Below are 17,689 nucleotides of genomic sequence, written 5' to 3' on the forward strand. Positions count from 1 at the left end.
AGTACTTAATTCATTCTGGAGGTCCGTTCTTAACCTGAAACTGTTCTTAACCTGAAGCACCCCTTTAGATAACGGGGCCTCCCGCTGCCACTGCCTGATTTCTGTTCTCATCCTGAAGCAAAGTTCTTAACCCGAGGCACTATTTCTGGGTTAGCAGAGTCTGTAACCTGAAGCGTATGAAGTGTATGTAACCCGAGGTACCACTGTACTCAAAACAAAACTAAACAAACAAACAAACACAAACAAACAAACAAACAAACAAAATCCTTCCAACAGCACCTTAGAGACCAACTAAGTTAGTTATTGGTATGAACTTTCGTGTGCATGCACACTTCTTCAGATACACTGAAACAGAAGTCACCAGACCCTTATATATAGTGAGAGGGTGGGGAGGGGTATTATTCAGAAGGGTGGTGGGACTGGGTGGTTGGCTGATATGTGTGGTAAACCTGTTGATGACTGTTAACGACTGCAATTGATCTTACAGGAAAAAGCAAGGGGTGAGATGGCTGAAAATAGCTTCATCATGTATATTGGATAAGAATCCAATGTCTCTATTCAGACCAGGTCTCCCCATGGTTTTAAGTTTGATGATAAGTTGCAATTCAGCAACTTCTCTTTCCAGTCTATTTCTGAAATTCTTTTGTAATAAGACAGCTACTTTGAGATCTTGTATAGAATGTCCTGGGAGACTGAAGTGTTCTCCTACTGGTTTCTCTGTCTTGTGATTCCTGATATCAGATTTATGTCCATTTATCCTTCGGCGTGGGGTTTGACCTGTTTGTCCAATATAGAGAGCTGAAGGGCACTATTGGCATTTGATGGCATACACAATGTTAGAAGATGAGTAATTAAATAGTCCTGAGATGGTATGTTTGATGTTGTTGGGGCCAGTAGTGGTGTGTCCGGGTGTATGTGGCAGCAAAGTTGGCATCTGGGTTTATTGCAGGCTCTGGTACCAGTGTCCATGTTAAGTCTGGTTGTTGTATTATTGTGGGTGAGGAGTTGTTTAAGATTGGGTGGCTGTCTGTAGGAAGGAAGGAAGGAAGGAAGGAAGGAAGGAAGGAAGGAAGGAATCGATTTATTTCGGTCACTGACCAGAATGCGTGAGTAGGACTAGCACTGTGTGCTTAACTCTAATCATTTTTACTAACCTTAACAAAAATCAAATGACTTTGATCTCATTGGATGTGACCATAGTCCAGCTTTGTAAAAGTAGCTGGTGGAATACAATCCCCATCTTCTATTCATCTAAAATGACTCATCTTGCTCTCTCCATGGGCCTGATAGAGCAATCAAAGAGAGGTAGAAAAGTGAGCGAGCACTTTGTCCAAAAGCTGGTTCAGCTGGCAAGCGGGGAAGCCAGATCACAGCATCATAATTCTGTTAGCCAATGGAAGGCATTTTCAATCTCCACTGTTGCCAAGCAATCTTTAAAGTGTGTTTCTTTCTATTAAAAGAACAACCTTATAATAGTTGAAGAAATTATGTATGTTCTTCTGTCTGTTTAGAAGGAATGTCACTATGGGGCAGAAAATGAAATCTGAGAGCTAGGGAGAAATTCCCACAAAAGCCACACTGCCAGCGTTCTGTGACTGAAACCACTTCCTCTCCCTCTTGATGATATTTGTGAACAGGTAAATGGTCTCACAGCTGCTCTCCTAATGGCTGGGGCAGTAGTGGCTCACAGGTAACAGGAAGACAGCCAGCTTTTATCCTGTGATACATATGAGATAGGAGAATAGTTATTTGGTCCTGTTACCTCTCTCTCTCTCTCTCTCTCTCTCTCTCTCTCTGAAACAAATCACACTTACGTTATCTGACCTGAAGTGCCCAGTACTTCATTGTTATCCTATTAAAAGAAGGCTGTGCTGGCACTGAATATTGTATATTTCTCTTTCAAATGCTCCACAGCAACCTTATTAATTATTAGTCTCATAAAACACAGGTTAATTTTACCCCTTTAATAAATCTGACCCTTAATTAAGTTAGGGGGTTTTGATAGCAAGCCTCCAACGTCCAGTACCTCTTCCATTTTTCTTACATCCTGGTTGTACAGTGGGGAAGTGGTGTTCAATTATAATTGATGGGGGCCATAATTCAGACCAAATTATAACATATAAAGCCATATGATCTTTCAGGAATATAATAGATTTGCACACTCCGGTGTCATTTGGATTGATTGGTTCTATTTTCAGAGCCTTATGAAGGAGAGAGGCTTGGAGCAGCAAGAAGGTTTCCACCTTCCTTTTCTTATTTTCTTTTCAACAGTACAGAAGCTTTCCCCAGCCTGGTGTCATTCAGATGTTTTGGACTACAATGTCTGCCAACCCCTTCCGACACAGCCAGTCAACAGAGATCAGGAAGCAATGGGTTGTATGCAAAGTTAATGCTACTCAGAGCAGACTTTTTGAAATTAATGAGCAAGACCAGCTTAGGACCATTCATTCCACACGTGTGAGTACAGCTTGGTTGGATACAACCCAATGTCAAGTTCTTCAGTGATACCATCTACTGACCTGCACCTTTACATCTTAAGGGCATAGTTGAAGATGTTAGTATTTGTATGGTATTAGTTAGAAAATGTATTTTTCAAAGAATAAATTGTACTGGGGGAAAGAAAGCCAATGTAATGTAATGTAACAGCTGCAAAACCTTGTGACTCCAATTAAGGTCACAGAAATGCTGAATCGTTGCCTTGTTAATGAGAGAGGAAGGGAAGTCATTGAAATTTTAAGGATGTTTAAATTAGTATTCAAAATTGTAAAACAGAAAATTTAATAAAAATTGTGTGTGTGTGTGTGTGTGTGTGTGTGTGTGTGTGTGTTATATAGGAAGGGTTCTTAGATATGAAGAATTGAATGTTGTCTGGTTGTCTTGCCATTGTTGGAGTGTGGAAACTTCAGGTGGACATTTATGTACAATGGAGGAGTTTAATAGAAGAGTACTCAGATCGTTTACTAATTGGAAGTATAATTTTAGGGGGTAGTCTAATTTGAAATGCCCCTTTCCCAAATGCGTATTAGTCCAACCCATAGTCTCCACCCCCATCGTTCTGCCTGGACACTGAGGTCCAGCACTGAGGGCCTTCTGGCGGTTCCCTCGCTGCGAGAAGCCAAGTTACAGGGAACTAGGCAGAGAGCCTTCTTGGTAGTGGCACCCACCCTATGGAACGCCCTCCCACCAGATGTCAAAGGAAAAAACAACTGCCAGACTTTTAGAAGACATCTGAAGGCAGCCCTGTTTAGGGAAGCTTTTAATATTTGATGGACTATTGTATTTTAATATTTTGTTGGAAGCCCAGCCAGATAGGTGGGGTATAAATTATTATTATTATTAGTTTTTGTTTTCACAGCAAAGATGTTTTGGGGAAGGCCCGTTGCTGAATCGAGAAGCATCTGCTTTGCATACAGAAGATCTTGAGTTTAAGTGGGGCTGGGAGAAATCCCTGCATGAAACCCTGAAAACCCACTTCCAGCCCGTGCAGACAATACCAATGGGCTGATTCACCATGAGGCAGATGATTCCTACCCTCCTCTGTCAGAGGGATGGGGAACCTATAGCCCTCCAGGTGTCATTGAACTCCCACCTGCCCCAGCCAGCTTTGGATGATGGACATTATAGTCCAGCAACATCCAACCACCAGCTTCCTATCCCAGTTTTAAAAGAACAGCTAGAACAACCCTTTTTCTTTTCTTTTAACCAGACAGGATCTCCAGCTAAAGTGAATTTGGATTACACGCTCAATAGACCTTGTGCGCTTGACAGAAATGCCAGATTCCACATTCTGTAAGTCTTTTAGCAAGCGGGAAGAAAAAACCTTTGGGCTCTAGGTCAGACTGCAGTCAGGAGGTCACAGGTTTTTAATATCAAGCAGAATATATACTATGCTGGAATGCCAATCCAGGAAACTCTGCCGCAGCACCCTCTTCTGCATTGACCTGGAAAGAACGTCAAAGAGATGCACTATCCGCTAATTAGTAAGAATGTCATTCTCTGACTCCTGGCAGAAAGGAGTTTGACAGTGCAATCTACTCAGAAATAAGTCAAATTGAATTAAATGTGGCTTCCTTCTAGGTAAGTGAGTATAGGATTGCAGCCCAGGGGGATTCAAATGATATGAATTTGGAGGTCAAGCAAAGTCTTTCGTGCACCTGAATCTAAGGGATGTTCTGTAGTGTGATATCATTAGCAAATTAGCGTGCATCGTTTTAAGATGATGTACCAAATTGCACCCTACCTGGGAAGCCTGTAGTTGGTCACTCAGTCCAGACATGGAGATCCAGATGTGGAAGAGGGATGCTATGTTCCAGAGATGTGGGTATAAAGGCACCTCTCCATGTCCATCTCTATTGGTCATAGAATCAAAGAGCTAAAGTAGGTCTTTGAGACTATCAAGTCCAACCGCCTGATTGATGTAGGATAGACCATAGGCATCAGCTCCTAGGGGGACAAGTCACTATTAGAGTCCCCAATGTTTTGTGACTTTTTTAAGGGGCCAGGTCCCCTCAATGTTCAGAGGGCGTCCGGCTCCTCCTCCTGGCTCCTCACAATGTTGCGTGTGCAATGTCAGGATGTTGCATGACATTGCAGCCATGAAGTCAGAACATCACATGTCACTCATACGATGTAAGGACATTGTGTTAGGCTCCCTTAATCATCTTGAGGGGGGACGCGGGTGGCACTGTGGGTAAAAGCCTCAGCGCCTAGGGCTTGCCGATCGAAAGGTCGGCGGTTCGAATCCCCGCGGCAGGGTGCGCTCCCGTTGTTCGGTCCCAGCGCCTGCCCACCTAGCAGTTCGAAAGCACTCTCGGGTGCAAGTAGATAAATAGGGACCGCTTACTAGCGGGAAGGTAAACGGCGTTTCCGTGTGTGGCTCTGGCTCGCCAGAGCAGCGATGTCACGCTGGCCACGTGACCCGGAAGTGTCTCCGGACAGCGCTGGCCCCCGGCCTCTTGAGTGAGATGGGCGCACAACCCTAGAGTCTGTCAAGACTGGCCCGTACGGGCAAGGGTACCTTTACCTTTACCTTTTTAATCATCTTGAGAAGTTGGTGGCTCTGATGTGGACCTAGAACACCCTCAAGAGTTTGATGTCCAGCCTCTGCTTGAAGGCTTCTAGCTAAGTTCTGTTGTCAAATTGCTCTTGCAATCAATAAGTTTTTCTCCTTGTTCAACTGAAATCTTTCTCTTGTAACTTAAGCCCTTTAAATCTAGCCCTGTCCTTTGTCAGTCCTTCAGCTCATGGTTGCATATTCACATCCAGGATCACTCCTCCAGGACATGAGAACGTAAGAACAGCTGGATCAGGCCAGCTGCCTATCTAGTCTAACATCCTGTTCTCAGGATGCCCATGGACAACTCCATGAATAGTTGTGCATGGCTTGAGTGGGATTGTTGGGGCCTGACACTGTGTATAACAAACAGAAACCAAGCAAGGCTCCCCAAACCGATACAGTCATACCTCTTGTTACTTTTCCTTCATGATACGTTTTTCCAGGTTGCATCCTGCAGCGACCCAGAAGTACTGGAAAGGGTTACTTCCAGGTTTCGCCACTTGCGCATGCACAGACGTGCAAAATGATGTCGTGCGCATGTGCAGAAGCGGTGAATCGCAACCTGCAGGCGTGCAGACGCGGGTTGCGTTCCTTTCAGGTTGCGAAGGGGGCTCTGGAACGGATCCCGTTTGCAACCAGAGGTACCACTGTAATTTGTTTTATCTTTGTGTGAGCAGAACTTCTGCTAATATTTACTTGTCTCTTCTGGTTAAGTGCTGAGATACAAACGGAACAACATTATTTAAGTCAAATAATCTACGTCTCTTGAAAATGCTGCACATGGTTTTTTGTTTTTTTTTAATGTCCCGTCATTTCTTGTTAGTGTTTTGCAAAACATTCCTAGTCCTTGTCAGCTCCTCCAAACAGGCCACCATATGAATTATCTCTGGTTGAAAGCACTGATTGTAGATAGAAATGGTTTCCTTTATTGTTACCTGTGCAATAAAAATGCACTCAAGCATTCTGAGTATAATGGGCAGGAAATGGGGCCTAGCGGTCCACCTCTGTCCTCGACCCACTCAGGAAACTCCATTGGGTATGGAGATGTAGCCAATGGTGACTTGTGCCCATTGGAACTGGTAAGGCAGAAGGCAGGAAGGCCAGCAATGGAACCAGAGTCAATGATAGGCTGAGCCAGAGCCAATGACAGGCAGAGCCAACTCATTCAAGTTCTGTCCCCATTCACTTCCCTGCTGAGTTGTGCAAGGGCAACACTGAGACTAAAGAGGAGGAAGCTGATGGGTAATCTCAGCCTCTGCACCAGATGTACATGAGAAGGGAGACAGGTGGGGGCTTGCTGAGGACATGCTGAGGTTGGTGGGGCAGTTCAGCCTAATGTAGGGATGCCATTTGTCTGGAATTTCCCAGACATAGCCGGGATTTGGCCCTTGTAAATAGCGTCCGGGTGTAAATAGCTGAAATGTCTGGGGAAATCTGGATGTATGGCAACCCATGTATGACATGTAGATTTTGGTGAATTTCCTTTAAAACATCTCAAAACTGCTTTTTTAGATTGGGGGGGGGGGGACTCAGAAACTTTTGTGTCCGGATTTTCTAGGCAATCCAGGAATGGACCAACCTCTACTGGATGTGCCTCAAATAGTGTATGCCTTTGGTTATTTCAGGATGAAAACAGACATTCCACTGACCCCAGGGATGTCACTGAAAATATTGCCTCACAAATATTCTCCATTTCACCAGTGTGAGCGCTAATAAAACCTTACTACAACTCCCTCCCCTCCCCCTTTTGAAAAAAAGAATCAGTCTCGGTGTGATCATGCACATGATTGCATAAATACCATTTGTTCATTGTTTTATTGATGCTCCTGCACATTGTCAAACCATTGGGCAAAACGAATATTGATAATAACATAGTGTACACTCATCACATTAAGTTTGCTTTTGCTTTTTTTGTCAGTGTTTTATTAATGCAAACGATCATTAGGAAATTGTTGCAGAAAAATAATTCTGATGCCGACAATCCCACAGGGGAGGGGATTTGCTCAGTGATAGAGGATATGCTTTACCTGCAGCTCCCAGGTTTCATTCCTCAGCATCTCCAGGTAACTCAGAGAAATGCCTCTGTTGTAACTCTTTGAGAGGCCCTGGCAGACTGCATAGATTATACTAAATTACAGAGAACAATGGTCTGACATGATATAAGATAGCTTCCAATAGTCCAAATCAAGACAGCATTTTTTTGTAGCATTATAGTGGTACCTTGGGTTACAGACCCTTCAGGTTACAGACTCTGCTAATCCAAAAATAGTACCTCAGGTTAAGAACTATGCTTCAGGATGAGAACAGAAATCGCGCGGCGGCAGTGGGAGGGCCCATTAGCTAAATTGGTGCTTCAGGTTAAGAACAGTTTCAGGTTAAGAACAAACCTCCAGAATGAATTAAGTTCTTAACCCGAGGTACCACTGTATTGTGGTGTGAGCCTGACTTGTTTTTAGGAGGTAATTTAATTATTGTATGATTTCATACCAACATTATATATTTGATGTTAGCCGCCCTGAGCCCAGTCTCGGCCAGGGAGGGCAGGATACAAATAAAATACTATGATGATGATGATGATGATGATGATGATGATGATGGTGATGATGATTTATTTACCACTGGAACTTCTCACTGCCTGAGGAAATAGTGGATGCAACAGTATTTCTCAACAGAACCTATAGAACAGGGTTGGGGAAATTGTGGCTCTCCAGACATTGTTGTGCTCTAGTTCCCATCAACCCCAGCCAGCATGGCCAATGGTCAGGGGCGATGGGAGGTGTTGTGCAACGACATAGAATCATAGAATCATAGAGTTGGAAGAGACCACAAGGGCCATTGAGTCCAACCCCCTGCCAAGCAGGAAACACCATCAGAGCACTCCTGACATATGGTTGTCAAGCCTCTGCTTAAAGACCTCCAAAGAAGGAGACTCCACCACACTCACCACATCTGGAGGGCTACTGCATTCCCTGTCCCTGGTCTCGTCAGAGCCTGATGGGAGCACACAGGACCTTTGTTGCGCCTTCTAACAGGAATTGTGCCTCAACTTAGGACGAGAAGGCGCTTCTTGAAGCTCTATAGTGTTTTTGTGTTGCTAGGAGACCCATTTCTCCCCCCACAAGCAAGCAACATTAAGTTCTCAAGAGAGGATAAAGAAACCATTAATTAAAGCAATTTAAAATCACTTTTCACTTTCAGAAATTAATTACAAACATAGGTGAAATTATCCTGAAATTTGAGATATTTTGGTTCCTGTTGAAACATGGTTCTTTAATTGAGTGTTTGGATGTTTTGCCTTTGGCACAGCTGGCATGTAATTACTGTTGTCCTCCCACTCCCTTCTCCCTCTCTCTTAACATGTTCAAGTTAAGTTGAGCACAATGAGCCACCATCCTCTCGCTACATGCCACTGAAATCGTGATTCAGCCCACCAAGCCTGACTCACAGGGCTAAAATTTCTAAGGAGCCCAATGCCAGTGGGAAAGGGCTGGATTTGCAGATGACCTACTGCTCCTCTACACAGGACTGAGATGGTATGCCTCGTGACTAGTCTCTGAGAGCTTCATTGACCAATACACCACCAGAAAGAGGGGCAGGTGGGGCTCACAGCTCAGTGTCAGAGCTCATGCTCTGCCTTAAGTCGGTCCCAGATTCACTCTCTGTCATCTCCAATTGGGGGATACTCAAGAATGAGGTAGGACTGGAAAAGATGAGACCTTGGATAGATGCTGACAGGTAGAGAAGCAGCAGCGGCTGATACTCACTGTGATGAGGAGGGTGTAAGCCAGTAGGTGGAGCCATAAAGAATGACAAGAAGAGCTGACTGGCTGCAAGCAGCTGGAGTCAGATTGAGGCTGGTGGGGGTAAGATGGACCTATCACCTGTGTCACTCCAAGGCAACTTCGTAAGATATGTGGGATTCTAGTTTCCTTGGAAGCACGGCCTCAGAAAAAGCCAAATGCCTTGTTATCAGTGCTGATCATCTCCCCCAGCGATAACACAGTGGATTATGTGGCAATTGGATGCTGTGGGCAAGGCAAGTTTAATCTCCCTTCACTTCAGTTTCCTTCGCAGATCAGTTGATAATGGCAGAAGCGCAACAGGCACTTTGAGAGATCATAGACACCCGATGCACTTTACAGGTGTCCGATACTGAAAACAATGACAAACTACCAGAATAATCAATGGGAAAAATAAAGCCGAACTCATAAGGGCTGTAGGGAAGAAGAAGACAGAACCTGGATTGTGAACTTGACAGTCATGATCAGAGATGCCAACTTGAGTGAAATATTTGGGGGAGGGGGAGTAAGCCCTGCCCCACACAATCAATCCCATGACGTGGTACACCACACCATTTGAATGGCAACATCCATCAAATATTTTAGGGAGGAGGCTGAAGGGACCTTGGGCCCTAGGAGTTGGTTCCTACAGTCATGATTTTGCCATTGTGCTGGGCCTGGGGGTGACCCAAGTAGCGCAGTCCAGGTCCGGTCCTGAATCCAGGGGTTCCATGAGGAGTCAGTCCGGCAGGGCCAAGGCAGGACACAAGGCGGAAAACCAGGCAAGGTCAGGCAAGTTCTGGGAAACAGCAATGTTGCTCCTGCAACCTGGGGTGGGGTCTGACAGCCTTTTATCTTTGTTAGGGTAACAGCTGGTCCTGATCCCCTGGTGACTCACCTCCCTGTCTTGCCCGAAGATGAGCACTCCTCCTGCGAATATTTGGGTCTCTCCTCCTCTCAGATCTTAGTCTCTGCATCTCGGGAGATGTCGGTGGGTTACTAGACCCAGAGGCCACCTCAGCCTCTCCTGACCCAACCAGCAGTGGAGCAGCTGTAAGTGATTGCCCAGCCGAAGGCAAGGAGGCAATCCCTGCATCTGGAGCCAGGGCAGGCCTAGGTCCCTGACTCGGCCCAGCTGGTGCTTGTTGCAGGGGAACCTGTGCAGACTGGGGCTCTTCAGAATCAGACCCCAGACTTGGTTCAGATGCCACCTGAGGCAAAGGACTGAGACTCCTCTGGTTCCGAGCCCGAGTCCCAGGCCATCACAGCCATCTTACTGAAAGCCTGGCTGAAGTCACTCACTAAAAGCATGCTCAGTCACTGCATGGACACAGGAGTCATTTGGGAGGGTAAAGAGAAGTCTGACATAGGTGGTCTTGGGACATCACAGTGACTTTGCAGGCTTCAGAAGCCACTTACATAAAGTTGCCATGTGCCTGGGATTTCCCTGACATAGCTGGGAATCTGCCGCCGGAAGCAGTGCCTGGGTGTGCACTGCTTTTATGTCTGGGAAAATCTGGACATATGGATTGTCACTTTTTGCCAAGAAGAACATCTTCTTAGCTCTCCCTGTGACAAGTGCAAGGCTGGAAATATGAGTTTGCCACACACAATAAGTGTCTCCTTCTGCATTTCCTACCAAAGGGAAGAAATTCCTGACAAAATAAGGGTGGTCTGTGTGTGTGTGTGTGTGTGTGAGAACAAATCACCCAGGTTGCAGCAGCAGCTAAAGGGAGAAGTTCAACATGAATTCAATCTGTTAAATTTCTCCTTCGACGTTTGTTTCTGAACCTCTTTTCACAGAGCAGTCATCTGGAGATGATCTTGGCACTGCCAAGGAGTGTGTGTGGACTTGTAGACAAATGGAATATGGAGAAGGTTGATGTGAGTGACCTTCAACATGGGCACCTGGCTGCTCCTGTCATCTGTGATGGCCACCAAAGAAGGAAAGATCAGAGTGCAGATTTAGTATTCCATCTCTCTTTCTCTGCCTCTTATGCACACACGTTGTGAAGGGTCATAGCTCAGAGATAGAGAATCTGCCTTGCATGCAAGAGCTCTCCGGTTCAATTCTTGGCGCCTGCAGGTAGGGCTGGGACAGAACCCTGCCTGAAATGCTGGAAAGCTGCTGCCAGCCAGTGTGGCCAGTACTGAGTTAGATGGACCAATGGACCTATGTCCCTGTGCTCCACTATTTGCAGTACTGGTTCTGGGGAAATGAATGCACATACCAGTTGCAGTGGAGAAATTCTCCTCTACAGCAGCAACTCTGGAGACTTGGCAGGAACCAGTGGAGCAGGCACAGGCAAACTTGGCCCTCCAGATTTTTTGGGGGGCAATACAACTCCCATCATCATCCCTAGCTAACAGGACCAGTGATGAGGGATGATTGGAGTTGTAGTCCCAAAACATCTGGAGGGCCGAGTTTGCCTATGCCTGCACTGGAGCTGCTTTTGAATAAAAAGATACTGGGCTTGAGCTTGACCTTCCTCTCTTTAATTGCACTGTTGCTGTGCTTTTTGCTCAGAGTGAAGCCAAATACGTAAGCACGTAGTCACAAGGCATGTGAGGAATTCTAGCTGAACTGAACTACTTTGTGAGAAGGGAATGCAGAGGGAAAGGAGAATCATCCAGAACTGTCTGCCCTCATTTTCTGCTCACAGAAACCTCCACTGAATCAGTGAGCATTCAGTCAGTTGAGGGGCAACCTTATGGTTTGATGTTGGCAAAAGATGGATTATTGTCATAGACATGCTACGTTTCATGGCCCAGTTCTATGCTGGTATTTCTACCACTGAGCCCTGATCAAAATGGGTTCTGTGGAACCCGTTGAGCCTCTTGAAACCCACTGACTTTGAGAATTTTAAAAATATTTTGTCCCACTTTTGTGCCCATCTGTGAGAGCGTCCTTGCAGAGCTAATATTCCTAATAAATGCCATAAAACAACAAATCACAAATTCAGTATTGTTAATAGAAAAATAGTGAGCAAATTGACAAGGCACAGGAGTTGTAGTATACAACGCTGTTTGACCAGATTGCATTTCCTTCTATTTATGGAACATGATAATTTTAATTACTACAGCAGAAAAGAAAAGACTGAGAGTAATTAAAGGTGCAATCCTGTGCACACTTATTGGGGTGTATTCTCACTGAACTCTTGCCTAGAATCAAGCTGTACGTATTATAATTGCAATAACAGATTGGCTTCTTACCAGCTCTCTCCCATTTGTGGTGACAATTCTTAATTAAATTAGTGAACTTCGCACTTAGAACTAAGCATTAAAATTTACTAGCATTTCCTTAATTTGTTTCACCTCTTCGAACATTTGCCTCACTAACTTTCCCGTCAAGTACAATACCATGAAAATATCTCTTAAGAATTACTCACCTCTCTCAGCACAGGATATGTCAGCTTAGGGAAATGGCATAAACTTCCCTTGCCTTCAAATGGTCACCCTGCAATTCAATTACTATGTATGCCATGACTGGATCATTTGACCAGTTGTGCTCTGTCCCAGTCACAGTGCCACACCTCCCTGTGCAGAGGCTGTAACTAAGGAGCAAAGGAACAAACTCAACAAGGCAACAATCTGAGTTAGAAATGGCCACAACTTTATTGATTAGAGATTTCTTCTTCTTTACTGATCACTCATAGCTGAGTAAGATTGTCTTCCATAAACACGGTTTTAACAATGAATCTGTAAGTGACTGTGGAGGCCAGTTCTGGATCCACACGTCCTTCCACAGTGGGGACATTGGTTTCCGGGTGGGAGTTGATCACAGTGAGGGTTTGCCAAGCGTGCCTTCCTCTTAGCATGTTTCTCCCTTTTGTCCTGAGTTCGAGCGTCTTCAAAGTCCATGACACCTTTGGTAAAGGCTGTTCTCCAATTAGAGCACTCGCAGGCCAGTGTTTCCCAGTTGTCAGTGTTTATACTACATTTTAAAAGATTTGCCTTGAGAGTGTCTTTAAACCTCTTTTGTTGATCACCAGCATTACACTTTCCGTTTTTAAGATTGGAATAGTAGTTGCTTTGGAAGATGATAATCAAGCAACCGCACAACATGACCACTGCAATGAAGTTGATGTTGAGGAATCATTGCAGGTGTTGAGGAATCATTGTAGGTGGCCTTTGGCTCAGGCATTGGGTGTATATCTGTACAGTGGTACCTCGGGTTAAGAAACTTAATTCATTCTGGAGGTCCATTCTTAAGCCGAAACTGTTCTTAACCTGAGATACCACTATAGCTAATGGGGCCCCTGGCTGCTGCCACGCCATTTGATATTCCGGTTTATCACTACCCTAAGGAATCTCAAAGCAGCTAACATTCTCCTTTCCCTTCCTCCCCCACAACAAACACTCTGTGAGGTGAGTGAGGCTGAGAGACTTCAGAGAAGTGTGACTAGCCCAAGGTCACCCAGCAGCTGCATGTGGAGGAGCAGGGAATCAAACCTGGTTCACCAGATTACAAGTCTGCTGCTCTTAACCACTACACCACACTGGAAGAGTGAACAAGCTTGTTTTCTCCTGCCCTAGAGGGTAGGCCTCGAACCAATGGCTTCAAGTGACAGGAAAGGAAATTATGACTAAACTCCATGAAAAACTTTCTGGCGCTAAGAGCAATTTGCCAGTGGAAGGTGGTGGACTTTCCTTCTTGGAGGTTTTTAAGCAGAGGTTGGACAGCCATCTGTCATGGATGCTTTAGCTGAGACTCCTGCATCGACTAGATGACCCTTGGTGTCCCTTTGAACTTTACAATTCTATGATTCATAACAAAAGTGTTGCTAACCCTTTACTCTGGTGGCAGCTTATTGAAGCTCTCAGTTCACACAAGACGGCACTCTGTCTACGGCGATACCTTGAGCACAACTGCAGAGGACGCATAGGGTTTAATTGATGGCTCCTTTTCAATATCCAAACCTTTATCCAGACAGACCTCTTAATTAGAGCGGGGTCAAGAGGGAATTGCCTAGCAGCCTCACACATGCACACACCCCAGAGTCACACTCCGGAAATAGCAGGAAGCCAAAACGCAAAGCTCCACGGAGGATGCCTGGGATTGCTAAGCACCCTCAGAAAAATTCCGTTCAGGTTTGCCCCTTTGTCCCTTTAGTTTTTCTCAGTGGTTACAGCTTTCCTTTACAGCTCACAAGCAGCATTGGAAAGCAGCTGTATGGAATCAAAGAAAATTGGAGAGCAAGATGCCGGGTTCCGCACTGTGCCTGGCATCCTTGATCGTGGTGGGTCGGTTACTCTGGAAGCCACAAAGGGCTGTGCAGAGATCGGAAAAAGGAATGTGCAGGGCGCCACAATAGGCTTACGCATGCCGGTCAGTAATCTAACTCGTTTTAACCAACCAGGCAGGCTTACCATTTGCAGTGCTGCAGTGTACGAACCCAAATATTTCATGGACAATGTCTGCTGATTAGAAAGTCGCTTATTGAGACCCTGGAGAGCTGCTATAGTGAGGGAGGTGGGCAAATAATATGATCTGGTATAAGACAGTGTCCAGTGTAACTATTTACCCGATTGACATTTTTATTGGCACGTGAAGTCTTTATTATACCCATTTAGCAGAGGCAGCTGGCTTTTTCCTTTTCTTTTTTTGCTGCTAGAGAGGGGTCGATTTGTCAATTTCGGTTTCTCGTTTTTCCAGCCTTAAGTTCAATTCTACACTTTTTCACACCGGTTTGTGATTTTTTTTGCCTTCATCAGTATTTTAGTGCAAATCACTCCCAATGCACGCGTTTTGGCATGCTGGTTTTCCTACCGTCGTGCATTTTTCTTTGCTATTTGCAGTAAAAAAAAAAAGGTAAACGGCCCCTGTAATATATGCGCTTTATGCAATTTTACCTTAGTGCTTTTGTACACCTCACTGGAGAACTGCCTTGCAAAATTCAGAGCAGTGCAAATCTTGAAGAATGGCTCTGTTTCCGTTCTTGTCTTGTTTCTGAAAGTGTGAATTGGGTTGATTTGCCTTTCGGTGCAAACTGATTCAAATTCCTACCTCATCCCTAACTGCTGTACAACAGGGCTGGAAAACCTGGGTCACCCAGGCATTGCCAGACTAGGACTTCCATCATCCCTGGCCATTGACCATGGTGTCTGGGGTAAGAGGAGCTGGAGTTTAACAACATCTGGAGAACTGCAGGTTCTCCACCCCTAAACTTGCTCAGGTAGTTTTTGCATGACTGATGTTTCAAAACTGTAACGTTATGGATCCAATGTGAACTTAGGAGTGGGGGGAAGATGACATCTCCATTTGCATCTTCCCTCTTTCCTCTTGAAGCAGTTCCATACATTTTGCTGCCCTTGCTGCCCACCTCTATACACTTTCCTACTGCCTTTCATCCATTTTGATGATGAATATATAGATTTAGCTCCAGCATTCAAAGTATACTTTTTTACTCTTATCCACAAACCACTGAGTCATGTGGCAGCTCTCTATCTACCCCACCCAACCCAATAGTCTCAATCCCTTCTCTGAAAGCCATAGTGACATAGAATTGTAGAGTTGGAAGGGACCCTGAGGGCCAAACCCCTGCAACGTAGGAATCTCAACACATGGTCACTCATCCAATGTGAAACCACATTGGACCCTGCTTAGCTTTGCAAATGTGCTGGCACTACTAGGATGTTTCCATTTTGGGTGGCCTGTTTACACAGACAAACCGAGTTGCAAAATTTTGTGTTGGGAATGGCGGCCAACTTTTTAAAGTCTTCATCATCATCATTTTATTTGTATGCTGCCTTTCCACAGTTAAAACAATGCTCAAGGCAGCTTACAACATGACAAGATTTCCATAATTACCAACATAACAAAAGTCATAAGCAATACATAAAGCACATCAAAAAGTACACAGCCAAATGGAAAACAATATCCACATAAATAATAAAATCTAAAACTAAGAGTTGCTGTTGTTGTTTTGTTGTTTAGTCGTGTCCAACTCTTCGTGACCCCATGGACCAGAGCATGCCAGGCACTCCTGTCTTCCACTGCCTCCCGCAGTTTGGTCAAACTCATGCTGGTAGCTTTGAGAACACTGCCCAACCATCTCTGTCGTCTCCTTCTTCTTGTGCCCTCCATCTTTCCCAACATCAGGGTCTTTTCCAGGGAGTCTTCTCTTCTCATGAGGTGGCCAAAGTATTGGAGCCTCGGCTTCACGATCTGTCCTTCCAGTGAGCACTCAGGGCTGATTTCTTTCAGAATGGAGAAGTTCGATCGGATTGCAAGAAAACATAGAGTACAGCATTAATGTCAATCACAATTTAAAATGACATAGATAAAAACTAAAAGCAATTTAAAAAACAAAAACGGAGCCCTCTCTGCCCAGCAGAAGCACTCCTTTATGGAGCCTGTCAGGCGCCGACCCAAACCAGGTGAAGAGAAGCAGAGCAGGGCCCTTCAGGCTCCCAGAAGTCTTCCTTTTGTTGTTTCTTGTAGCCTGTCTAATGTATAATTTGCATGCATGATTTATCCCAATTATATAAGATGATATGAATAAAATGATATATTTGCACACAGTGATCTGTACACTTTGCATTTATTCAATTATTGAAGGGTGCGCAGCTAACAAGCAAACCAGAAGACCAAAACAGAAAAGAACAGCCAATTAAGTAGGAGAATTGGGGAGGGGGGGCGATTCCCCTCACCCTTATCAACACATGTTTATGACACATTTTAATTTGATTTTATTTTTGTTCCTAAAACTGCATATGGGAAACCGAAAAGAAAACTTATTCACACAGCGAATAGCTAAACTTTGGAATTTGCTCCCATAAGTGCTTGTCACTAATCCAAATGGCTTTCAAAAAAGACAAGACAATTGTGTTGAGAATTACGGCTATCGGTTGCTACTAGTCACAATGGCTATGCTCTACCTCAGGGGTTATATAATAATAATAATAATAATTTATTATTTGTACCCCGCCCATCTGGCTAGGTTTCCCCAGCCACTCTGGGCGGCTTCCAACAAAGATGAAAAATACACTAAAATGTAACATATTAAAAACTTCCCTGAACAGGGCTGCCTTCAGATGTCTTCTGAATGTCAGGTAGTTGTTTATCGCTTTGACATCTGATGGGAGGGTGTTCCACAGGGCGGGCGCCACTACCCAGAAGGCCCTCTGCCTGGTTCCCTGTAACTTATCCTCTCGCAGTGAGGGAACCGCCAGAAGATCCTCGGAGCTGGACCTCAGTGTCCGGGCAGAACGATGGGGGTGGAGACGCTCCTTCAGATATACTGGACCGAGGCTGTTTAGGGCTTTAAAGGTCAGCACCAACACTTTGAATTGTGCTCGGAAACGTACTGGGAGCCAATGTAGGTCTTTCAAGACCGGTGTTATATGGTCTCGGCGGCCGCCCCCAGTCACCAGTCTAGCTGCTGCATTCTGGAGTTGATTGCCTCTAAATGCTGGTTGCTAGGAATTGTGAGTGGGGGAGGGGGTTCTGTGGCACTCAAGTCCTGCTTCCCATAGGCATCTGATTGGCCACTGGAAGAACAGATATTACGCTAGATGGACCATTGGCCTGATCCAGTAAGGCTCTTCTTAGGTGCTGGATGTTGGAGACAATGGCCACTTACTCTGTTCCAGGTGGGCGGCGGTTGTGGCCCCTTGCGGGCCAGCCGCCTTTCCCAGCAGCCAAGGCTCATGTGCACAGCTAGCCAACGAAGACCCTCTGGCTGGCTGCATTGGAAGGTGGGACTGCCTGCCAATGTCCCTAATTTGAACTGCCCAGTCACGGGCACCTGAGGGGGCAGAGCCTTGCTGGCAGACTTGGAAGCAGATGCTTTCACTCCAGCCTGTCAGTTGCCCTGAAGGGCTGGCTGTACCTGACACCTTCAGCACAGTC

This window comes from Podarcis tiliguerta (genome assembly GCF_965153285.1).
Source record: "Podarcis tiliguerta genome assembly, chromosome: 2".
NCBI classification, from domain to species: Eukaryota; Metazoa; Chordata; class Lepidosauria; order Squamata; family Lacertidae; genus Podarcis; species Podarcis tiliguerta.